Here is a 25290-nt window from a genome sequence, read left to right as displayed (position 1 = left end):
TCACTAAACCAGCCTTACATCCACCCTTTCACTCATTCATTCACCCTTTCACTTATCAATTCATCAATCCATCCATCAGTTCACTCATCCATCCACCCATTCACTTGCCTGTCATCCGCCCTTTCACTCATTTTTTTTTTTTTTTGTTTCAGAGTTTTATATAGCGCGAACTAGACCCGAACCGAATCAGGTATCAGAGCGCTTTACATAGCACATGAGGACACACTTTCATTTTTTAGGCACGGGGAGATTAAGTGATTTGCCCAGAATCACAGGAGGTTTTCGGCGTCGTTACCGAGACTCAAACCCAGATCCCCAGGTCCAAGGTCGAGCGCCTTAGCCGTTAGGCCAACCCCTCATCCATCTATCCATCAACTCATCCATCCATCCTTTTACCCATCCATCTACCCTTCCACCCATACATCCATCTGTTTACCTTTTCTCTCATCCATCCATCCTTTCTCTCATTATCCATCCATTCACCCTTCCATTCATCTATTTACCCTTTCATTAATCCATCCAGCCATCCACCCATCCCTTCACTTACACACCTTTTTACATTAATTATGAGCTGAGCCTTTGTCTGCTGAGTTCCAGACAGAAGAGGTCCATCAAGGACTTCACCCCTGCTGTAGTTCGTAAAACAAGGGGTCGGGCAGAGGAGGGCTCACTATGCCCCTGTACAGAGGCAATCCGAAAAAGTGGAGGTCATGAGTCTTGCATGATACACAGTGCCACTGTGACATGGTGTTGTTTCCAGGGCTTTAAGTGGGATGAAAAAACTGGGGGGTCTCTCCAAAGGGGGTGTTCGATATAATTAAGAGCATTGCTTAAAACACCTAAGCTAAAAATCTGTGCTTAGCATATTGTGCCGCCTGACTGTTAATTTGCTGCTTCTGTCATTTCATCCAGATATATAACACAACAAGTAGTGTTACACATACACGCCAGAACTATTGGCTTTGTCAATGGTTGCTAGTTGCATACAATAAAAAAAGCAGCAACCATGGCTTTGTTGAATGTAACATTGAAAATGCATCAGTTTTAAAATGATGAGACAGTGAAAGACCCATATCCCTTTTTTTTAAACTTCTTTCACCACCTTTTTACGAACCGGATTGTCACCTAGCATCATGGGCGTTTTGTTCATTTCTTCCACGTGACTGAATGTCCTGCCCTAGACCGAGGCAGGAGGAGGCCCGCGCATGCAGTAAGAGCACAGACTGGCCCATTGTCATTCTGTACGTGGCAATCAGCCGCACACAGAATGACAATCGGCAGGTTGGGGCTGCTCTTGTGCTCAAAGGAGTGCTAGGTGGCCCCATCAGGGAGCTGAGGCTTCTGGCAGGGGAACAGTGATGTTCCCCAATGCCCCAAATTACGGACAAAATGCGTCTGTAAAAGGGATTGTCACTGACAATGGATGGGAGATCCAAATTACGGGCGGGCCGTGAAATTAACGGACTGTTGGTCACCCTACAGCCGAGGCGCAGATAAATCTATCCAGGGCTTTAAGTGGGATGAAAAAACTGATTGAGTAGGGGGTCTCCGAAAGGGGCGCAGCTTAAAAACACATCTGCTAAAAATCTGTGCTTAGCATAGTGTGCCGCCCCACTGGTATTTTTTCTGCTTCTTTCATTGCATCCAGATATATAATACAACAAGTAACATTACACCTACAACAAGCAAGTGCTATTGGCTTTGTCAATGGTTGTTAGTTGCATATAATAAATAAACAACAACTATGACTTTGTTATATATAATATTTAAAATGCTTCAGTTCTAAGATGATGAGATTGTGAAAGAACTAAAACGAGTTTCTTTGAAGTTACATGAAAGTTTTTGAGCAGTAGTACTGCTGCAGAGTTAATATTTTCTTTTCTAACCCTGAGTTTGAGGGCAGACATGGAGAGCCCCATAGGGTCCCGTCCCTGCACCTGCTTTGAAAAACCGCCAGTGCTCTTAAAGCCCTGAACCTATCGCAAAAAAGCATTGGCAAAGAAAATAAGTCACGCTTTTGAAATCTATTGGCTTTGACCAGATCCGGCTTTAGCGCTGGCAGCTCCCAGTACGATAATGTCTGTTGGCGCCCCATAATGACCACCTCTGCCTCCGATTCTCTCACTACCCCAACTTAACAGTGCCCCTCAAGTCTCCACAAACACTTTCCCTCAGACGCATTTAATTTGTTTTATAGCCCCGCCAGTGTAGGGTGTCAAGGCACTTTACATCACACACTACACAGAGACAACCAATCATAGGTGTTTAAATCAGTGTATAGGTAATGCTGTGTAAGACAGAGGACCACAATATGTAGGAGTCACATGTCATCCATCAGGCCCAGACTGGCCATACCGGGCACCGGGCAATCCCCCCAGTGCGCCGCAAAGGGGGGGCGGTTTTGGGCCCCTGGGGGCCGGTTTTGTTACAGGGCCGTTTTTGCAGCACAAAATCAGCCCTGTACCAAATTGGGCCGAAAACCAGCCCCGGCAAAGAGCTTGGCGGCAACTCCACCCCCCCCTCCCCCGAGTGGGGAGGGGGGTCGGTTGTGGTTCCCAGTCATCCATACTGGTAGAAACTAAACAGTCTAGTTTAATAGTGCTTGGTCTGGATAAGCACACACTCAGAATGTGTCATGTAACACCATGGCTGGGGGGTCTTTTTAAAAAGCAGAACTGATTTCTATCCTAATGAACCCTTTTTGCAGCATTAGGATAATGAAAAACTAGGAAAAAATTAATAACGTCTAATCTATACCTTGTAGCTGCATGCAGCTCTTTGATTACGCTTAATAGCTCACTGTTCTATGTTAGAATTTTAACTGCAAGTAACAAAAGGATCTTTCAGACAAAAGCAGTATCCCACTGACCTAATTACATTATATGCACCTTTGGATCTGTACGGTACATGTTCTTTACAGCAGGCACTTGATGTGCAACTTGATGCTCAAGTGGGGCATGTGATGCTCAAGTGGGGCATGTGATGCTCAAGTGGGGCATGTGATGCTCAAGAGGGGCACTTGATGCTCAAGAGTGGCACTTGATGCTCAAGAGGGGTGCTTGATGCTCAAGAAGGTCACTTTATGTTCAAGAGGGGCACTTGATGTTCAAGAGGGGCGCTTGATGCTCAACAGTGGGACTTGATGCTCAAGAGGGACACTTGATGCTCAAGTGGGGCACTTGATGCTCAAGAGGAACACTTGATGCTCAGGAGTGGTGCTTGATGCTCAAGAAGGTCACTTGATGCTCAAGAGGGAAACTTGATGTTCAAGAGGGGCACTTGATGTTCAAGAGGGGCGCTTAATGCTCAAGAGGGGCACTTGATGCTCAAAATGGACTCTTGATGGTCAAGAGGGGCATTTGATGCTCAACAATGGGACTTGATGCTCAAGAGGGACACTTGATGCTCAAGTGGGGCACGTGATGCTCAAGAGGGACACTTCATGGCCAGGAGGGGCATTTGATGCTCAAGAGGGGCACTTGATGTTCAAGAGGGGCATTTGATGCTCAAGAGGGGCACTTGATGTTCAAGAATGGGACTTGATGCTCAAGAGGGGCACTTGATGCTCAACAGTGGGACTTGATGCTAAAGAGGGGCACTTGAAGCTCAAGAGGGGCACTTGATGCGCAGCTTGATGCTCAAGTGGGGCACGTGATGCTCAAGTGGGGCATGTGATGCTCAAGTGGGGCATGTGATGCTCAAGAGGGGCACTTGATGCTCAAGATTGGCACTTAAAGCTCAAGAGGGGTGCTTGATGCTCAAGACGTTTACTTGATGGTCAAGAGGGGCACTTGATGTTCAAGAGGGGTGCTTGATGCTCAAGAAGGGCACTTGATGCTCAACTGTGGGACTTGATGCTCAAGAGGGACACTTGATGCTCTAGAAGGGCACTTGATGCTCAAGAAGGGCACTTGATGCTCAAGAGGAGTGGGCACTTGATGCTCAAGAGGGGCAGGCACTTGATGGTTCAGAGGGACACTTGATGCTCAAGTGGGGCACGTGATGGCCAAGAGAGGCATTTTATGCTCCAGAGGGGCACTTGATGCTCAAGAGGGACACTTGATTATCAAGAGGGACACTTGATGCTCAAGATGGGCACTTGTTGCTCAAGAGGGGAACTTGATGCTCAAGAGGGACACTTGATTCTCAAGAGGTACACTTGATGCTCAAGATGGGCACTTGTTGCTCAAGAGGGAAACTTTATGCTCACGAGGGGCGGGCACTTGATGCTCAAGAGGGCCCTTTGAATCTCAACTTAATGCTCAACTGGGGCACGTGATGCTCAAGAGGGGCACTTGATGCTCAAGAGGGACACTTGCTGCTGAAGAAGGGGACCTGATGCTCATGAGGGTTACTTGACGCTCAAGAGGGGCAATTGTTGCTCAAGAGGGGCACTTGATCATTGAATCAGTATTAATACAGGGAGAGCATGACATAGGAAGGCAACTTCCCAGGAAAACATACCTTCTTACCATCGTCTTCTGGGTTGCAAAGCAGTGTTCTGGCCTGAATGTGTGCCTGGAGGAGTGATGTTGGATGGGTGCCATGGGACTTTAATGCAATTATGGTTCATGCCCCAGCTGCCCTCTGGCCGGATGGTAAAAGACAGCATAGCTGAAGTGCAGAGGTCCGCTTACAGATCTTGGACTTGATACCTGGGACCTACTGCGCAAATGATAACGATGCCCCCTACCTAGAGGTTGTGTTAGTGGCAAAGAGGGGCCAGTACAGTAACCAAATGGGCAATAACCATAAAATAGAAGCTTTCAGTCCAATTTCCTTTGTTCACCAAATTATTTATGCAATCCACCACCAGGTCAGAAGAACAGCTCCATTGGGCCTAGTGCCTTGCACTGTGCAAAATGGAGGCAGCGTGGCAAAACAGCACTCAGCCAGATACATTAAAGTTCATTTATCCTGTTCTTGATAGGTGAAGAGAGCATGAGATGCACCGTAAAGGGTTGCACCTGCATGCTGTTGGATTCCTATGCTGCTTGAACACAAGCGGTACCCAAGATGCGGGTTCAGTTCTTGGTGCTAGGCCAGTAAATGGAATAAGGGTTAGATAGACTTGGAGAGCCAGGGTCCTAAAAGGTGCCTAGCTGAAGGAGTTCTGCCCCCTGGACTGAGAGTGAAAGGAGATGGACGGGCCGTGATTGAGGTCTATTCATGGGGTGTGTTTGACAGCATGAAGCTTAAGTGCGATCCACACACACTGCTCAGTGACTTCAAGTTACCTGCTTCATGAGTGCATTTCCAGAGTGTGTACATCTGCTACCCTTCTCAGCACTGCAGAGGACAATGATATAACCGGTCAGCATCACCGCTATGAGCCAAGCGACAGCTTTCCAACCCAGAAACTCTCATCTTTAAAGGGATAGAAACCAATTTTCTGGCAAATAGAGGTCCTCGTTTTGAAAATAGTGGTTTCATATCCAGATATCCCCCGCACCGAAGGCCTCTGTAGAAAACTGAACTGTGCACACAGTTCAGTTTGTTTGCTGTGGACTCTTATAGTGTTCGGCCTTTGACCTATGCTGCCTGTGGATGAAGCATAATATGGGTTCTGTCAAATTTCTTTATGTTATGAAAACGTTCAGGCTAAAAATGTTTTTATATGCTTGTGTAATTCCTACATACATGTCTTTCTCAGCTCTCCTGACCACCAGGCATTCTCCACATGCAGCGCGGGGAATCTACCCACAAGGCCAATTCCTTGGTTAGCATCGCTTGACTATGTCCAAGATGAGCTCGGGCTGTTATTTCATGGGATAACGAGTCTGCGATATGAGCCATATGGTTGCCACTAAACCCCAGGAACAGAAGACTTAGCCCTGGGGTTTGCAAAACTAAACTAGGCCTGCTGACATTGCACAGACCTCTTTAGAACTAACTCCCAAAAAAACGTTATTCTGGTCACCAAAACTGAACCAACATGGTCCCATCTGCAGCCCATGTCCTGGCAGTTTCATCCTTCTCACAATGAGGGTGCCAGTTTGCTGCAGTGGGAGTGCAGAAGACCGATGGCCTACCCCAGGGGGGTACTGACAGCTTTCACCAGTATAGAATGACCTTTGTCTCATGCTGATGAGTGACTGGCTCTGCTTCAGCTCTGCTGGCCTTGCTGAGACACAGTTGCTTTGAGGACGTCTGGATAGCCCTGTGTACCTTTCCTGACAATCTTCTGCTAAAAAAATCAGTAACAAAGGGGTTTTCATCCAGAGAGAGAGGGAGAGAGCCAACTTGGCAGCAGGACCACACCTGGCATAACACGTCTGAACAGTGAATGGGTTATTGCGGAAATGCACTGACAGGAATAGTCCAGAGTTCGTTCCCCAAGGACAATCCGTGCAGATGGTGTCACGAGCTATTCTCAGATTGTGTCCAGAGGGTCCTCAGTTTACGTGAGGTGCTGGGCAGCTGCTCGTGGTGCAGCAGGGAGAAGTCACAGTGTGGGCGGTGGTGACGTGAAGGACATGGCGCTTACAGGCACAGCCTCAGGGGGCTTGCTCATGGATGAGGTGGTTGCAAAAAATAGACTGCACTTTGGATTGTATGAATGTGTTCTAGCTGAGACTTCTCGATGGCCCCTACGTCATAGACAAGGTTTGACACACTGTCACTCTCCTTCAACAAGTGGCGTTTAGAGGAAGTTCTGACATTAGTGCTGAGCCACACTCATTTCTTCAGTCGGACGTTCAAACATACAGGGGTGGGAGGGACAGTGTGAAACTCACTCGCCCTAAGGTCATGTTCATTTTTTAGGTGCTTTGAGATTTGCCCAGAATGATAGGATATTGAACCAATGCAGAGACTCAAACTTAGTTCCCCAGTCTGCACATTTAGCTGCGTCACATACTCTTCCTATGAGTATTGTCTTATGTGATATTCTGCTGCTCCCAGTGGCGGCTGGTATGAAACAGGGGTGGCGTGGCGGGTTTGAAAAAAATATATATAATACTTACCACTGCATGCTGGCCGTCTCTCCTCCCAGAAGCAGGAAACACACAGGCCCCTCTAAGCCATTCTCAACGCTGCTGTCACCAGCATGAGAGCAGCATCATGATTGGTCTGAGCGGCCTGGTACTGCGCTCAGACAGGGAGTGGGAGCCTGTGCATGTTCTCCATCCAGTCTGTGCAATACAGCCGGGTGGAGAAAATGCTAAGTGCACATGACTCTTTGGTCAGCCCAAGGGGTTGGCCAAACCGTCATGCACACTTAAGTGCGCATATTTCCTCCACCCGCTGCTCTGACAGCACAGCCCGCCCCGCCCTAACCTGACTTGCAATGAAAAATAAAATGATAACAATCGTGTTAAATGATAATAACATTGTGCCATTATCATTTTATTGTTCCTTTTTTGCACTGCTGAAAAGTAATGGGACGATGCTCCTCCGCCATAGCGGACAAGCCGCTGCTCCTCAAAGACCCGGCATGCTGAGAGTGCAAACTAGTCCCATGTTACTTAATTCACACCTTCCCTAGAGGTCACTGCTTGAAATGGAAAAACTAGATTTGCAGGTACTTTGTGCCAGAGTGCCTGCTTGTTTCTCAGAAGTGCTGGTACTCTCCAAATAAAAGTATTAAGTCTCTCTTGAGAAGTTCCAGTCCTCGCCCTCTCACTCAAAATAAAAAAAAAGTGCCGGTACTCCGCACCGGACAGTACCGGCCCATTTAAAGCACTGCTAGAGGTTAGTCGTTCTCGTATTCTGCTTTGGCCCATCTTGACCGGAGCACGATGTTAACGGAGAGACTGTCTTGAACGATGACACACCGGAGAGGTTCAGAGCCACACGGCACGGACACCCTTACAATATTTCTTGCTTCTTCTATTTATTGATCTTATGATGACACGAGGGCGCTCCGCAGGCATGCATAAACGGCACACATTAAGTAATGAGCATTAAATCATCGTAACAAAACTGGATTTAAATGTGCATTTATGTTGCGCAGTGTAGCGGAGTATACCGTTAAAAACATTTAGGAGAAGACAAAAACCCTTGAACATAGCCCAAATATCACAACCGCAAACTGTTCTTACAGTGCACAAACGAGGCTGGCAGTAAGACATGCTGGAGAGCGTTTGGATAAAACTATTGTCTGAGAAAAGCTCGTCTTGAGAATCTTCGCGCAGTTGGAAGATGGAGGAGGGGATGGCGCCATCTGCTGGTAAGATGGCGCTATGTCAAAATGGTGCTGCGCTCCAGGCACGTTTCTTTGAGGCTGTGCTAACACTGTGGGCGCTCCAACGTCTCGTGAGCATGGTGTGGGCTAGACACTCATTCACGTGCCCCACGATCATCGAAAACACCAGTAAATACGTGTATGTCCCAGATTCCAAAACACTACAGGTCTCTTGTTTATTCATTTTGAATAGCGCCAACCGACCAGCAATGGCCACCCCTTGGGGACTTGACCATAGGAAGCGTAAAACAAGCCCTGAAAAATAGGCGGGGGTCTAATTAAAATAGACATTAACATCACTTAATTCTTGGTAGGTGCGTTGCAACGACGTCACCCCTTCCTATGCAGTCGTAGCTGAGATACAAACTGCACCCCGATCACATTGGCATGAAAATGTAGGATTTACAATGTATGTTTTCACGTTCATTTACCTGTCAGTGCAAAGCCTTAAATGTTGGAGGCAATGCATAAGCATGCATTTATAAAATCACACATGAATCTAAAATCATTCAATGATTCCTTACATGCAATGCACCACAAATAATGCAAAACTTTTTATAAGAAGCCTGCCACTGTTGATATCCTTTATATGCAGAACTCAAAAGATTACGTCTGTGATGACGTATATGTCAAGTGCACGTACTCATGGTGTGTTATGAAAACGGTGCTCTTGGAATTAGTGCAGTTTTCCATGCTCAGATCTCAGAGTTTTTTTTCTTATGTTCTGCTTTTATAAGAGCCTTGAATTGTCTCTTGACTGTGTAGGTGCTACACAAAGACAGGTAATGTCACAAATAGGTAAGCCTGGGCGGTGAACTATGCTCTGTTTGCGGAGTTTGCAGATTTTTTCCCTCCCTCGCGCTCCCCAACATCAAGATGGGAGCGCAAGCGAGGAAAATCCACCTCCCGGCGAGATTTTTCCTCGTTTGCGCTGTCCAACGTCAAGTTGCTGAGCGCGAATGAGAAAAATCCATCTCCCGGCGAGATTTCTGAATGCAAGTGGTCGAATTTCTCATTTCAGGACGTCACAGGTGGTTGCGACTGCTTGCGTTGAGAAACTTTCTGTTCACGTTGAGAAAGTTGGCGCTCAAATAGAAAATATACTCAAGCGGCAGAAAAGTAGCAGTACCCTCTTGCCCTGCGCTTGGTGCTGTTTGCATTGATTTTCCAGCACAGGACAAACACCCGGTGCTGGAAATCAACGCGAAAAGGCATGACCAAATGCATTATGCCACTTGCGGAACTACGCAAAGCGCAGCAGAGTTTTTTGCTCACTTCTCGGAGTTCCGCATAGCAGAACTTTGCAAACTTCACCCAGGATTACGAATAGGACTATGAAAAGATCATCTAAAATGTATTTTAATTACTGTACCCTGCACATACATTTTCCGCTTATTAAGGGATAGTTTACCAATTAAGTTACTCAAAAAGTCAAGATTTAAAAACTAAGGGGATGTAAAGATACCTGGTAGATTGAAAAGGTTCTGTTTCTCAATTAGCTAAACACGTGTTCTGCATTTAATTGGCTAATGCTCTTTAGGTAGGGCTATGTAAAGTGAGAGATGGCTCGCAAACACAGCTTTATGTGGGTCAACGACTCCCCGAAGCATCCTTTAAATACATCATTCACTCTAACACCAGTGCTATGGAAAAAATGCACCATGCACTTCATAGAACTTGAACTCTCCTGTCTTGGGCCGCTGTCTCAATCCCCCTTCTCTGCTCAGAATGGTTTTAACCTCAGCCTTTCGCTCTAGGGTGTGCTGCTTCGTAGGCCTGCCTGCAAAACTGAAAGTGAACTTCAGTATGGATTGTGGGGGACAGGCCTTCAAGCTTAAACCCCACTAGTGACCCCTAGGGTCCATCTGCTGGTGCTATGACACCAGGGCTTCTACGGTCTAGTAGGGTCTTCTAAGGTGTAGCATGGGAATGTGCTCCCTCAGGAGAGTGGTCTGGTGGACTGGTCATGAAGGATGAACCTGGTTCCCCAGTTCCAAATTCGTCAGCTCTGGCCATAATACCACATCCTTGCTCCCACTGAACACCATACTGTCCCACTGAGAGAAACTCGCACTGCCTTCAGCTACAACCTAATTGTGCCCCACTATAAACACCTGATGCGACTAAATTCAACTTATGCACCAGACAAGAATAATATGCTGCCTGAAAAAAAACATCCTGGAAAAAGCAAACACTCATAGGCAGTGCAAGATTAAGTAAAGCATGTGAAATAAAAGCAGGAACAACATGGTTACCTTAACACTTTTACACCCACTATTCAGAAATCAATGAGTGTTTCAATGTCCATTACTTATATCCTTACAAAAACATATGCAGTGAGGTTTAAAAAGACCGCATCCCTGAACACAGAGCTGAAGTACACAGTTTATAAACTAAAAAAAGAAAAACAGCTGATTAGCATTACAGTAAACATTTTTCACTCCAGGCATCAACCAGGTATTGCAGTACCTTCAGAAATGGTGCACTTCTTCACCCAGGGAACACAATGTTGTTCAAAGAAATATGAGAAAACGAAAGGAATATGTGATGTACCAACGCGATCAAAATGATAGCGGTATGTTACATCGCAGTTTTTACAACGCAAGTCGTTACACCGACTTGCGCTAGAGGGTGCTGGACTTAGGAGTAGTAAGATTTAATATTCCAACACCAGTCTACGTACAGTAGGGAAGGTGTTGGATAGTAAATCTTACTATTCCTTAGGTTATAGCGCCATCTTGCGCAAGTCGATGTAACGACTTGCATTTTTAACGGCTGCATTGGAACTCACCGCGATGTAAAGGATGTTTCCCATACGAAAGTAGCGCTTTACTGGCAAACTCTGTTAAGTGCCGCTGATGTGTTCGGGTGTGAATAAAACAAATCTGGCCACTCTGCGACCACTCTGCCTTGTTTTATTTAGGTATTTATTTATTTTTGGATTTTGAACCTTTTTTTTCCTCTCTGTCCCAGGGCTGCACTTTGGAATAGACAAATGTCAGAAAAAGAGGACATTTCCAGCAAAAGGGTTTCTTCTTTTATGGATCAATTTCACATGGGAGCGATTGAAGGAAAGGAGGAAACAGAGGGTAAGAGCCGTTTTCATTCAGCAAGGGAGGAGGAGCGAGACAGAGACAGAATGAAAAGGAGGGAATGAGAGGAAGAGAAAGAAAATGAGACAGCAGCAGAGCAGGAGACATGAACACTATCCTTGTCTTCTCTGGGTAAGAAGGAAGAGACAGAGTCCTTTTCCTTCTCTGCCCACCCTGCCCATCTCCGAACAGCCATGAACAGTTGAGCCATATCCATAGGCCTTGGCTATGTCTGTCGGACGCATTTTTAAAATAAAAAAGTAGGGGAACAAATTCTATTCAAAAATTTAAAATAGTAAGGGCACGCCGTGCCCTGTCGATCCTGTCTACTTCAACCAGTGGTTCCAATGATTTCTGAAGCTGTAAGGTTAAAATCTGCACAAGGCCTTCATATGTACAATGGCATGTTTCTTCCACATCTAGGAATACATTTTGGGTTGCCTTATTTAATTAGTGTTTAGCCGGCAAAACCCTGCTGTGGTAGGGTTATCCGACATAGGTCCTGAATCACCCAATCTCTGATGCAATAGGCGTCTTCATTCACACATACTATGTGCAGTACTAAAGACAGCCTCTATGATTGTTCTAAATATTGAACCTGTTTTTTTCTAATTTCATACACGTTTCAATACTTTTTCCCTGTGGTGTCAGCTACCTTCACCATGCTGTTGTGTATCAGGGGTGACCAACGCATGTCCAGATCCATGTCTGAACAACCACATCAGACACATGCACATCCAATGGATCTAAATGGAGCTCACCTGCATAGCCGTCATTTGTTCAGAAAATCTGGCAAGAAGGTGGTCCTCCAGGATCTATGGTGAAGAGTTCTCCTCTAAATGCTGTCCCCTGTAGTATAATGTGTAGAGTTCCAAACTAGTGAATAGAGGAGCACACATTGCGTGATTGATAGAGACGCCTACACTGTCTACCAGGCTGTACACCAAAGACGGGGTGAGGAATCTGATCTGACCACAGAGGATGCACCTAAGTTGTGCCACGGTGCCATCCCATGTTGGCAGACTTGGGCTCCATTTTGATGGAAAGCTTCATCAATCATTACTAATGCCATCTACTTTTGCATTTGACTCGAGATGTTTCTTTGTCAAGCAGCAAGTGAGGGTGACTTGGTGGCTGCTCAGTGCATCTTTGAATAATTGTCAAATGTCACATGCGCACACAGTGATTAATTACCAGATATTTATAAGGAGAAATAAATCCCTTTTCAGATCAGGCTTCCGTGGTATATCTGTGAAATTTAAAGAGCAGCTCAGAGAATGTTCACAATTCCATTGGGTGGAATGTGACAAGTTTCACCCTAGTGTTATTTCCTTGCCTTGTTGCTTTTCTCCTCTTGTGACGTGGACATTTCTCTGACCAGAGATTGACCTGTAACTTTGCTGGGTAAGAAACATGATGAGCGGGGTAAGTCAGGAGAAGAACAAAGAGGTTAAAAAAACAGTATTGAAAGAGGGTGAAAAAGAGGAAGACAGCAGTAAGAGACAGGGTCAGATTGGGATCACAATTTGGCCCGGGCACTCCCAAAAAAGTGGCCCACATTCATGGATCACGCCCATTCACGAAACAACATTTGGCTAATCTAATCGGAATCATTTTTAGAGAAATGTTTGATGAATTATGTATTTTAAACCTCATAGAGCCAGAAACATTGGAGAAAACTAGAAGCACTACATTTTGGCGGGTACGGGCGAAGTGAAATACAGTGGCCCAAAGGCCACAACTCCTGATATGGCTATGTTTGCCACCTGGCAGTTTTTTTCACCAGCATTACCAGTATTTTAATGCCTTTGCCAGTACGAAAATGAAGGATAACACCTAAAGCTGGTATTTTCTCCCCTAATCGATATGTACTTTAAAGTATGAACAGTAAACATAAGGTGAAAGCAGTTTAAAATGTGGTCTTAAGCTTCTTTTATGATCCGTGACTGATAGTTAAAACTTAAAAAAGGAATAAAAGCCATGTTAAGAAGGAATACAGACTTTTTTATTATTGAAAAACAATCTTCTCTCAATATTTAGTTCCAGCTTTTGCAGATTCTTAAAAAATGAGCAAACAGATGGCTATGTTTTTTTATTGTAGTTTTATATGACGTAAACTTGGCCAAAGGGTTCAATTATATGAGCACTAGTTACATTACATAAGATTAAATTGATTTTTATTTTAGACACTGCATAATTTGGGGGCATATTAGCAAGAAGTTGCGATATTTATCGCAAAACGCGCTTATAGCGTTTATTTTTATTGCTGCCTATCGCTGGATATTTTAGCAGAGAAAACCTGTTATTAGCAATGTTTATCTCCACTGTGATAAAATATCCAGTGATAGTGGCGAAATGCCTGAATATCGCTGGAAATCCAGTGATATTCATGCATTAACGCCATGGTGGACTTAGCCTGAAAATCCACCTCCCATTGCGGAATACAGGTAAGTCAGGTTTCCAGCAGGTGTTAAATACTAGCGATAATCGCGCTTAGCGTGACTTTTTTTATCGCTTCGCCTGCGTTGGTAATAGGGGAAGTAGTGTTAGCGACTGTTTTCAGTTGCTTCTAGTTGGGAACGCCCACCTTGCATGTTATTAGCGATAGTCATCGCTGGCATGCAAGGCGATAGGAAAAACGTCCGCTATCGCCAGGAAGCTGTCGCTAACGACTGTTAGCGACAGCTTGCTGATAGGGCAATAAAAAAATTGCCGCTTTAGTGGCAAAAAGTGCAGCTAAAGCGGCGATAACGCTCTTGCTAATATGCCCCTAAGTTATTTGCCCAGGATCACAGGATGTTGAGGTGAGGCTGGGACTCGAACCTATTTCCATAGTTCCATATTCGGCAGCTCTAACCCTAACATTACATTATCTACATTTTCAGCTCTTTGAAAGGTGCTTCACAGCGAGGTTTATGCAAACATACACCCCACCACCCCAGGCCCGAAAGACACTCTAGCCGAGGTGCCAACGCACAGGCCATCAGCAAGGCCATTCACGTACTCACCCCAACCCAACCAACTGTAGCCTCAGGGTGATGGCCTGGCAGGGCAGGGGTGATGAAAAGCACAGAACTTCTGCTGCTCTCCAGGGGAGCTGAAGTGATAATGGCCCACAGCAGGGGAGTGGAACTTTGCTTCTGGGCTTCTGCACCAGCCCCACGGGAGGGAAGCTAAAGTCTGCAGGGATAGAAAAATATTGGCCTACCCACGCTGCTGAAACCAACCCTTCAGAGACTCCATGCTCATGATGCTGCCCCCCCCCCTTACAGTGGCCTGGTGGGGGAGACAAGTAGGCTCTGTGGGCCGGTTGACAAAAACCGGCCCACTGGTGACCCTTAGGCACTGGCCCATCGGCCAATGCCTGACTACCCGCGTTCCCAATCCCATGCTGGTAAGAGAGGAGGTAGAAAGGTAAGTGAGGTATGGAGTGATGCAAGGTAAAGAGAGAAAGGAGAAAACATGCTATTGGCAACGTTTTTCTCCATTGTGCTAAAATATCCAGCAATAGTGGCGAAATGCGTGAATATCGCTGGAAATCCAGCGATATTCACGCATTAACGCCAATGGGGACTTAACCTGATAATCCACCTCCCATTGGATAAACAGGTAAGTCATGTTTTTAGCAGGCGTTAGATTATAGCGATAATCGCGCTTAGCGCAATTTTTTTTATCACTTCACCTGCCTTGCTAATAGGCGATAGCTGTGTTAGCGACTGCTTTAAGTCGCTAACAGTTTGGGTACGCCACTTTGCATGTCATTAGCGATAAATATTGCTGACATGCAAAGCGGGCCCCAAACCGGTCGCTATCGCCTGAAAGCTGTCGCTAACTGCTGTTAGCGACAGCTTTCTGATAGGGCGATAAAAATATTGCCGCTTTAGCGGCAAAAGTGCCGCTAAAGCGGCAATATTGCCCTTGATAATATGCCCCATAGTGAGTTGAGAGAGAGAGGGTATGTACACAGATGTACTGAGATAGGCCAAGAGACATAACCATAAACAGAAAGGTTTGAGGTGGAAGAAGGTGTAAGGGAAGAGGCTTGAGCCAGAAAGTCTCTTTTAAAAAAAATGAAATGGCCATCCACTGCCATAGAGGCCACATGTTATGATTGACAGCTGTTCTGTGAAGGACGCGTGTCCAACAGTGAAATGAAAAAAGAATGTATTGTTTTTCAGCACACCGATAGCGGAATTACTAAAGTTCTTCAGAACATTTGCTAATCCTGACAAACGCTCGCTAAAGATAAGTTTTAATTGAGTTTGACCAGCTGAGCACGATTTAAGCCTCACCATCTAATCTAGGTACAGTTCTAAGCACTAAATAAGTGCTCCACCGCATTAAACAAATCTATATCTTTGCAGTTAAATAGTCCATAGTGTAGAAAATGAGGTTAAATTGAGGGCTTAAAAAAAGTCCTCAAGACAAGAGGACTGAGAATATCAGTGGGATTTATAATGCCTGTAGAGTTTGGACCTACACCAGGAACTGGGCACTTCCTGTCATATGACAATGACCACTTCCTGCCCTAGAAGTGGACAAGAGGTGCCATAATAGGACTGACTGGCAACAAAGTTCTATGGGTGGGGGGTAAGTTTGTCCAAACAAGCATACCACAGCACTTTTGAATTTCAGATTTAGTTATAGTTCAGACACCTGTGTCCTGTGGCATGTCTAGCACATGTGTTACTACTGTAGCAACTCGATAGAGATGTATAACCTGCTGGGAACAAATACTTAGAGAGAACTTACTCACAACTTTTGTCAGGGGAACTCATTCACTTGCAATAAATCATACAGAAAAGTACTCTGGGCTTCGCGTTGGGTATAAGAGTTCTATCAATATATCTATACAATACAATATACATCATACAAAGCCGCCTTAGGCCTTCCTAGTGGTTGGAAAGCGCTATATAAAAAACAATAGAATGTGATATAATCCTTGCTGATTTAGAATGAGCTCGGTCAAATAAGGTACTAGGGGGTGAGGTACTGTTGTCTGCGCGCTGAATGGACCTGGCGGGGAGGGTAGGCACCACATTACTCTTGTCATGCCCGCTCTTAGCGAAATTAATTGAAAATCCTTTTGAAGAAGAAAGATTCCATTAGGCCTGGGAGTCCCTCAGGCCCACACACTCAAATGTTTTAATCTACACCAGTAGGAACAGTTTTGCCTTATTTCGCCTTAATTATCCTGACGCATTATTTAATCTTGTGAAAGAGGGAGAGACATTTCAATCGGTGAATCAAAGGAAAAAAATGTGCTGCCCTGAAAGAGCGAGAGTTCAAGATGACACTCTTCACTCACTCTGAAAGCTCCAATAATGTCATGTTCTATGGTAAGTGCAGCCGCTGCCTTTCTGAGAAGGGCGCCCGACACGTGTTCTGCTGCACGCGCTGCGGGGGCTCACCAGTGCACGTGCCTGATAGTGTGAATGTGGATTCATAACTGCACCAGTACAATCTATGCAATCTGGGCATTTTTGTGAAACATTACAATTTCTGTACACAGTCATTTCTGACGGTAAGACTCCCCATTACTCAGGACCATCCATCACTGCTACATTAAGGCGATGTAATGCAGCTGCCTTACTTTGACACAGGAAAAGACCACTAGAGGTCGCCAGATTGCAACAAATGGCCTGAAAATGACAGTATTGTAAGGAGCGGCACAAGGTCATTTCTACATTATACAAGGGAATATGGCGGCCAGCTAGATGCCGGTCGCGAGTCCTGAGCTAGGATTGCCTCTGTTACTGGCATGCTGGGTCGTCTCTCCCGCCCTCCCCCTTATCGCGCGGACTCATACTGATCCGGGTGAGGTGCAGTCCCTCTGGTCCATTTATTTCGCGGACCGCGGAGACTGGAGATCCCCGGTGCCTGTGGCGGCTGCGAGTTCACGCACGCCACCGCCGAGGTCTGCGGCTGTTCCCCTAGATGGGAGCGGGCTGGTCCGGAGTTTGTTGGAGACTGCTGCGGCCCACCTGTTTCTGTTGTAGCGTTTTCGTTTTGCCCTTAGAGCCGCTCGGGGTGTTCCGCTGGTGGCGGTTATCGTTCTGCCTGCGGGGGAAACTCCCTGGAGGGGCCCGATGTGTGCGAGCGGCCAGTGAGCGGCCTGTGAGCGATCAAAAGGTTGGTGAGGTGGGGAAGCCAGAAGGCAGCTTATTGAACGACTGTTGGAAATACAGTGGAAAGAATAGTGAAAAAAAAACCAGTAGAACAGTGCTTTTTGAGAAGCAGCTGTTCCCAGGGGGCAGGTTTTGACTTTGAACATTCTACTATTGAGCTGCACATATGGGCAAAGAATTTAGTTTTGATCTTTGCATTTGAATCACTATTAGCCATATTAGTAATTTTTTCGGTCCAGCTTGATGTTTGAAAATCCGGGTATCACGTTCCATAGAGCTGCTGGGGCTTTGGAGGAGCTTTGTCGTGTACGGTGTAGCGTATTAGGGGGAGATATTCTCTATAGCTTGGGCCTGCTCAGGGTCGCCACCCATATTACATCTAGCAAGGGCAAGCTCGGGTCAAAGCAGGACCCTTATCTTCAGCTAGGTGTATACCCAATTAGACTTACAGGACTAAGATTGTCTCCCTCTTCTTCTGACTCCTCCACTTATTGTTTGGGGTATCGTAAAGATTCCGTAAAAGCAAGATATGTACCATACCTTCATCCCATGGAGGTAGTTAGTCCCAATCTTGCTCAACAGCTGAGTTCACCAAAAGCCGTGAGGGGCGTAGGACAGGCACAGGTACACACAGCAAAATCTGATATTTTAGCCAGTTTATGTCCTATTTCCACCCCCAGTGCCTCTATCCCTCCCTCTACATCACATACTGAACCGTCTCGGGGAAGAAGGTATAAATTAAGATCACTTAATTTCCTGGGGTTTTATCAGGCAACACAGCAACACCGAGCTACAGAGAACGACCAAGGCCAAGCCAGACAAACAGTTAAACAGAGGCAGGTAGTGAATAAAGCCAACAAATCAGCTAATAAACTAGTCAAGCTAACGCCTGCAAAGAACCATAAGAAAACAAAGAATTTAGCCCCCATAAAAGTTGCTCCTTCACTTAGGACCTATTTCATGGCTAATCCCCTGGGCAATCCTGACCTCAACAGGTGGGGCGGTTCTATTGTCACAGTAGAGGAAGGTGGGGTGGCGGTGGACTCCTCTATTATACTCTCCAATCGTTTTGCACCTCTAAGTACTCTGCCTGTATTGAGTGGGGAGGAAAGACATGAAGAATTCGAGGAGGTAGGGCCAGCACCTCTGGAAGAGGGACCCTAAAGTGCAGAATCGGTTCAGGGGCTACTAAAACGACTGACACTGGAAATGGGGGCCCGCTTCTCTATCTCGGAAGCAAATAAAAAAAAAAAATACAAGACACATGTACCGGCCTAGAAGAAAACCTCCTGGCACTCACCCACAGGATGGACGACCTAGAACAAAAAGTAAGGAGCCTCGTGCAAGAGGCTAAGAACAACGCCCAAGAGATATCGAGATTAAAGGAGAAGGAGCGGGACATGGCAGAAAGACTGGAGCGGCTGGAAAATATGTCTAGGAGGAATAATATTAGGATCCTAGATCTAAAAGAAGGGCTGGAAGGAGATAATCTAAAATCTTATGTTATCACTATCCTGACTAATGCCTTCCCTCAGATTGCATCTGCCTCAGTCTGCGATGCAGAAATGCAGCGAATCTATAGAGACCCCCTTAGGCTAAACCCGGCTCGCAAAAAACCTAGAAAGATCTTGGTATATATACAATCTTACACTCCTAAGGAGCAGTTACTGGGGGCGGCTCTTAAACTTAAGTCTATAGAGATGCAAGGCACCTCCTTTAGAGTCCGTTCAGATATCTCCCGGGTCACAGAGGATAGGAGGTGGAAGTTGGGAAAAAGGATGGATGCGTTAAAGGATTTAGGGGCCCAGGTGCTGTTTCGTTTTCCAGCTTTTCTGAAAGTAGTCCTCGCAAATAAGATGTATAATTTCAGGTTCCCGGAGGAGGTAGACACCTTTTTGGCATAATATAATGCTGCCGTTTAAGGAGGGGGTTAGTGATCCGGCATCCAATCTTCTTTTTTCTCTTTTTAATGTTATATTTGGCATACAGAGGCGAGAAGCTCAAGGCTCAAATAGGCAATAATTATTGCCAGTAGGTAGTATGGGAGGGTTCCCACAGGATGGGGGGGGTTGGCCGGGGGGTGTTGGGGTGTTTTGGGAGTTTTCACGTTGTTTGGTGGGGAGCATTGGGAAAAAATATATATATATTTAATAAAATCATGTGACATTACAACCTCTAGTAGCTACAGTAAAAGGTGGACTCAGATTAATGTTGGGGGATAGGACCACCCAGGTAGGGACTCAACAACCTGAATGTCTCAGCTGGAACGTTAACGGCTTGAGGGTAATAAGAAGACTCTTCAGTACTTAAGGAATAGCCCAGCTAAACTCCTTTTGCTTCAGGAGACTCACCTTATGCAAGCAAAGTGTAAGGCATTATTCGGTAAATATAAATGGGTGGACACAATTGTAGCCTCGGACCAGCAATGTTGTTCTAAAGGGACTGCGATAATACTAAAAAGAAATTCTGGAGTGGAGATAACTAAGTCCCAGGTAGATTGTAGAGGACGTTGGGTCATTGCTGAGATTAAGTTTAGGGGGGGTAAAACAGACCCTGGTTAGTTTCTATGGGCCTAATGAAGATGATATCTCCCCTCTGAATATTCTCTGTTTGGCCCTTGCAGATTTTGAAGCTCCGCTGATCATGGCCAGAGATTTTAATGTACTCTTAGACAATAGGTTAGATAGGTCCTCCCCTCGCATGCAGATCACAGTCCTTCGTGTAAAAGCGCATCTCCTGAACATCTTGAAAAATTTTAACTTATGTGATATGTGGAGAGGTTAAGAAATATTCCTTCTATAGTAAGAAGAACTCTATTCCAGATTAGACTATGTATTTATGAAACAGGCGGATATAAACAGGGTCCTTTTAATTAAATACATGCCCATTCATTTATCGGATCATGGTGCTTTGGTCTTTAATCTAGACTTTCCTCCGTATTTTTCAATAAGGAGATGGAAACTGAATAGGAGGTTTATCCTACTAACTTCTACGCCTAGCTTTTTGAAATTAGAATCTGAAATATTCTTCCAGAACAATCTTGGGTCTGCCCCTTTGTATATTGTCTGGAAAGCCTTTGAAGCGTGGCTTAGAGGGACACTAAAAGGGGCAGTCTCATTGTGGGCTAGGTCAGAGAGGAAAGAATTGGCCAATTTAGAACTGCAGATAGCGAGGGCCGAAGCTGAACTTAGGGCGAGACCTCCTGAAGACCAGGGGAAAGAGCACTGGGTAAAGAAAGTGGAGGACTGTCAATTAAAATTCAAACTTAAAACTGAAGAAATTTTGCGTCAAAAGTGGGAGTTAAGCAAAATGAGGGAGTTTGATCAAGGGGAGAACTGCGGTAAGCTTCTTGCCATGAAGTCAAGGTTTGATAGAGCCAACATGTATATAAGTAAGATCAAGAAGGGTACACAACTGACGGAGGAAAAAGATAAAATAGCTCAGGTTTTCACAGGGTTCTTACAAGATCTATATCATGAAGATCTCCACGGGGTTGACGAGCTCACAGATAGCTGGCTTAAGGAGAAACTATTGCCGCGGTTAACAGAGGCTAGTCAAGAATTTCTCTCTCGAGACATATCAGGGAGTGAGATTTGGAACTGTTAAACCTGGCTAAAAAGGGGAAAGCTGCCTGACCAGATTCAATTCCGATCGAGGTTTATAATATGTTACAAGATGAAATTATTCCGGTCTGGTTGAACCTGTTTAATGAAATAATAAAGGGTACTTCTCCATTACCTGAGTCATGTTCAGATGCAGTTATCACCCTGATTTTGAAGCCTGATAAGGACCCTTTGGAGTGTCAATCGTACCGCCCAATTTCATTATTAAACATGGACTATAAAGTATTTACAGGGATTTTGAACAAACGGCTCTGAAAAATTATACCTCAGATAATACATGAAGACCAGAAGGGTTTTCTTCCGGGTAGGCAAATGTCAGAGCTGGTTTATACCCTGATTGGTTCAGTCGACCTGGCTTTGTCTTCGGGTTGCCCTCTGTCAATCATTACGGTTGACGCGGCCAAAGCTTTTGACCGGGTCAACTGGCATTTTTTAGATAGAACCTTGAATGTCATGGGCTTCACTGCGGGCTTTAGAGAGGTAATTAAAAAAATCTATAGTTCACCCCGTGCTCGTATTTTAGTCAATGGCAGCCTATCCCCGATGGTGAACATAGAACGTGGAACAAGGCAGGGATGCCCGTTGTCTCCTATTCTATTTGATATCTATCTCAAGCCTTTTGCTCGGAGCTTAAGGTTAAATGAAAAGATCATCCCATTTAAAATGGGTCGGCTCCTTAGAAAACTGGCTATTTACGCAGATTATCTAGTCCTGTTCTCCTCTTGTGTAGATACTACCCTGCTTCAGCTTATACGTGAATCTGATACCTACGGGAAGTTCTCAGGTTATGAGATAAATAAAGATAAAACGAAGGTCATGGCTTGGAATATGGCTAATCAGGGGGAAGTTTATGAGACAGAATTAAGATACTTTGGGATTACAATAACTCAAGACCCTAGGAAAATTCCAATGCTGAATCTAGGTAGAATCTCAAGGGAAGTTGAGATTCTCTTAAAAAGATGGCAGAACATACCACTATCACAATATGGTCATGTTAATTTAATTAAGATGTGTTTTCTCCCAAAGTATACTTATCTTTTTAATAATATACCTTTGGAGTTTCCAAAAACCGAGATCCTGAAAATCCAGGGTAAGATTTCTTCTTTTATTTGGGCAGGTAAGGGGAATAGACTGTCCTGGAAAAAAACTTAGGCATAAATTATCACAGGGTGGTATGGGCTTACCTGACTTTCAACTTTACTGTTGGGCTTATCAATTAAAAAATGCTCGGATGTTACTGCACTCTCCGGATGATTCCTTGACTGGTATTATGTTCAAAGCCATGTTGGAGGGGGTAGGGGAATCTGGCTTAATTTGGTTCCCCCAAATTCTACAAAAAGGTTCGGCTGAAAACGCTGGGGATGGCGGGCAAACTTTGGTCGGGCTGTCGACTCTGTCTGGGGCTTCCGTATTACAGCGAGTGGGCCCCGGTGTGGGATTCTCCTGGAACGCTGGAGTGCCTTTTAGACTCCCTAGCTTACCCACTAAAAGCGGCAGGAGTCTTAGTATGGGGGTATCTGGTACAGGACAGCAAATGTCTTCCCTGGGAGTTTTGGAATCAAATCACTGCTGTAAAGTTGGTTGTGTAGGCTGGATGATGATATGGAGAAGGACTTGCAAAATCAATCCCCGAGGAAGAAAGAAGTTGCCCTATGGTACACCTATCTTCTGGCGGCAGCAGAAAGAAGAATGGATAAGCCGTACCGGGTCTGGGAGAATTACTTGCCAGGCGAAGACTGGAAGGAGTTATGGCAAGTATCTATTGACATGCTTTATTTAGTGATTAAATCTGCTGCTCTCAGAAGAAATCATTTCTTCACACTCCATAGGATATACTGGACTCCGCTTTAGGTCTCTAAACTGAAGGGTGGAGGTGCAGCAAGCTGCTGGAGATGTGGATGATGTCCATATATTCATGTCCTGCCCCAGATTACACAAATTTTGGTTGGACGTCGGTAAGACCATTTCCAGGGTTCTGGGTCTAGAAATGGAGGTAAGCCCAATTCTCATTTTCTTTGGTGTGGTGGATATGCTGGGTGGGATATGATCTCAGTCTGGGTCCCAATGCAAACTGGTGTTTTATTTGATATTGTTGGCAAGGAGGGAGATTTGCCTGTTGTGGTGACCGGACACGCCCCCTAGTTGGAACGATTAGCGGAAGTCTGTTAAATATTATCGAGCCATAGACCAGAGGGTTATTCTTTCGAGGAGTAGGTCTGATTCTGGGTGGTTCTGGAATTGGTTGGATGACCCCCCCCCCTCCCCCAGAGTAGAGTCTAGATTACAGATCATTGATTTAACCTGGTTAGATGTGGATTTAGGACATTTCCAATGATTAACACCTCTGGGTCAGCTCAAGTTGAGTATAAACGGGTTTTCCTGTTTAGAATATATCAGCTGAGACTAAGTATCCATCAAAAGCTATCCGCGCCAGGGGCAGGACAGGTCGAGAGGTGGCAGTAGCTACGGAGGTCATATGAGGAAAAAAACCAAAACAAACAATGCCATTTCTCATAGAGCTATGAAAATTAATGTCAGAGCCTGACAAGTCTGTTTGCTCCATTTCCACTCTGAAGGGACCTGCTAAGTCTCAGCCTTATGCCTTTTGATTCTGCAGTAAGTCCCAGAACTTAAACGCAAGCATTGATTACCCAAACTGGGTATTAGGCCCTGCACATAGTGTACTACATTAAATACTCCAGGGGCTGGGTCTCTGCAGTTGTCCCCTGCAACAGTTCAGGTGTCAAAACTGTGGAATATGCTCTATGGCAAATGATTGTAGGAAGTTCACATGTGCACGCAAACCCTGCAGGAACTGGGATTCTGATAAGATACAACTCTGTCTCATTGTCTCTGCAAGAGTGCATACGAACAGAATATATAATGAAGCAGAAGGATGCATCTACTAAAATGTAAGGAGCTCGATGGAGGGAGGAGTTGTTTCACAAGTTAAACAGTAATGTATATGGTTCATTTTAGCCTACCCGAGAATACAGCTCAGGTACCACGTCCATCATGAGTGTGGCCTGGTTAAACAGGATCTAGTGAGTAGATGTGTTTGAGAAATCCATTGTTTTAAATATAAACTTAAAAGGGACTTACATCCCATCTCCTCTCTTTCCTTGCTTCTCATTGGTTGCTGTATGTGCCACTTACCTTATCTCCATTTCTTTTGGCTTTAGCATATTTTCCTGCATTTACCAATGCTTGTTACCCATCTGCTTCTCTTATCAGTTTCCCGCCGCCAAAATGCTGTTAGCAACCGCTGTGGTGGAGCTATATTTTCGTCAAATTTTGCCTTTTACTCTTGCAGCATATTTATATAACAATTTATTACCCAGAGAGATTAAGTGGTTTGCATAGTATCACAGGATGTTGCACGGAGATGCCGAGACTCGAACTGGGATCCCCAGCTCTCAAGTCAGCAGCACTGGTCCTTGAACCACATCCTCCCCACTCCTGTGTTATCTGTTAGGGAGCTCTTTCCTTCTCCCAGAGGATGACTGATGAAAACAGCTCTTTATTCATTAAATAGGTGAAACAGATGCATTGCCAATGCTTGTTTAAAATGTGCCCTAAGCCTCCAGCATGCCCCATCAGATATCTTGGACCACCTGTTATGGCATGAGAGGACAATGTCAGATACATTGATCGTGCATAGGCGCTACCTGGAGGAATCCATAAGCGTACTTCAGACGGGCCTCCTATGCCTCAGCCCTATAAACCATGAGCTTTAAAAGGCCAATGAACAGACTGATGCACAAGCAGTCCAACCTGGAGGACACAGTTATAATAGCCCAACGTGGGCTGGACTGGCCGTAGCTGGCACTGGGCGTTTCCCCGGTGGGAGGTATGGGTAGGAGCCGGTTTTGTGGGCATTGGGGCCGGCAATATCACCCCCCTGTAACAAAATAAAAGGGGCAGTGGTCCTTGCAAGTAGAGCTTCTTAGTGCCACAACCCCCCGCCCCAGGTGCCGGCCGATTGGAGTTGCCAGGGCTGGTTTCTCTTCCCAGTCCAGCCGTGCCAGCGGCACTTAGCTGCGATTGGCAAATTCTAAACATGCATACCATATTAAGAACGCAGCCCTACTTTGACGCCTGTTTCACAAAAAATTTTAAAATCACATTTTTTTTGCACAGGTTTGGCATCCATTCAAGAATGGCCAGGCTTCCACCTTGGCATAAAAAACAGCTGGGATCAAAAGTGCAGGCCTTGCGGAGCCACAGAGGAATCATTACTACACCTCTTGTGCACTTGTCCG

General features: G+C 45.3%; 1 long non-coding RNA gene across 4 annotated transcripts in view; it reads left to right on the top strand.

The window, feature by feature from the left end:
• Positions 1-25290, top strand: part of LOC144799131 (uncharacterized) — a 510047-nt gene that overhangs the window by 1133 nt on the left and 483624 nt on the right. For all 4 annotated transcript variants that reach the window (XR_013603756.1, XR_013603758.1, XR_013603759.1 and 1 more), the window contains exon 2: positions 11159-11274. This is a non-coding gene — a long non-coding RNA (uncharacterized LOC144799131). The remainder of the gene's footprint in view (positions 1-11158; positions 11275-25290) is intronic.

The sequence above is a fragment of the Lissotriton helveticus genome, chromosome 12 (genome assembly GCF_964261635.1).
Source record: "Lissotriton helveticus chromosome 12, aLisHel1.1, whole genome shotgun sequence".
Classification (NCBI taxonomy): domain Eukaryota; kingdom Metazoa; phylum Chordata; class Amphibia; order Caudata; family Salamandridae; genus Lissotriton; species Lissotriton helveticus.
This window is presented reverse-complemented; position numbering and strand designations above follow the sequence as displayed.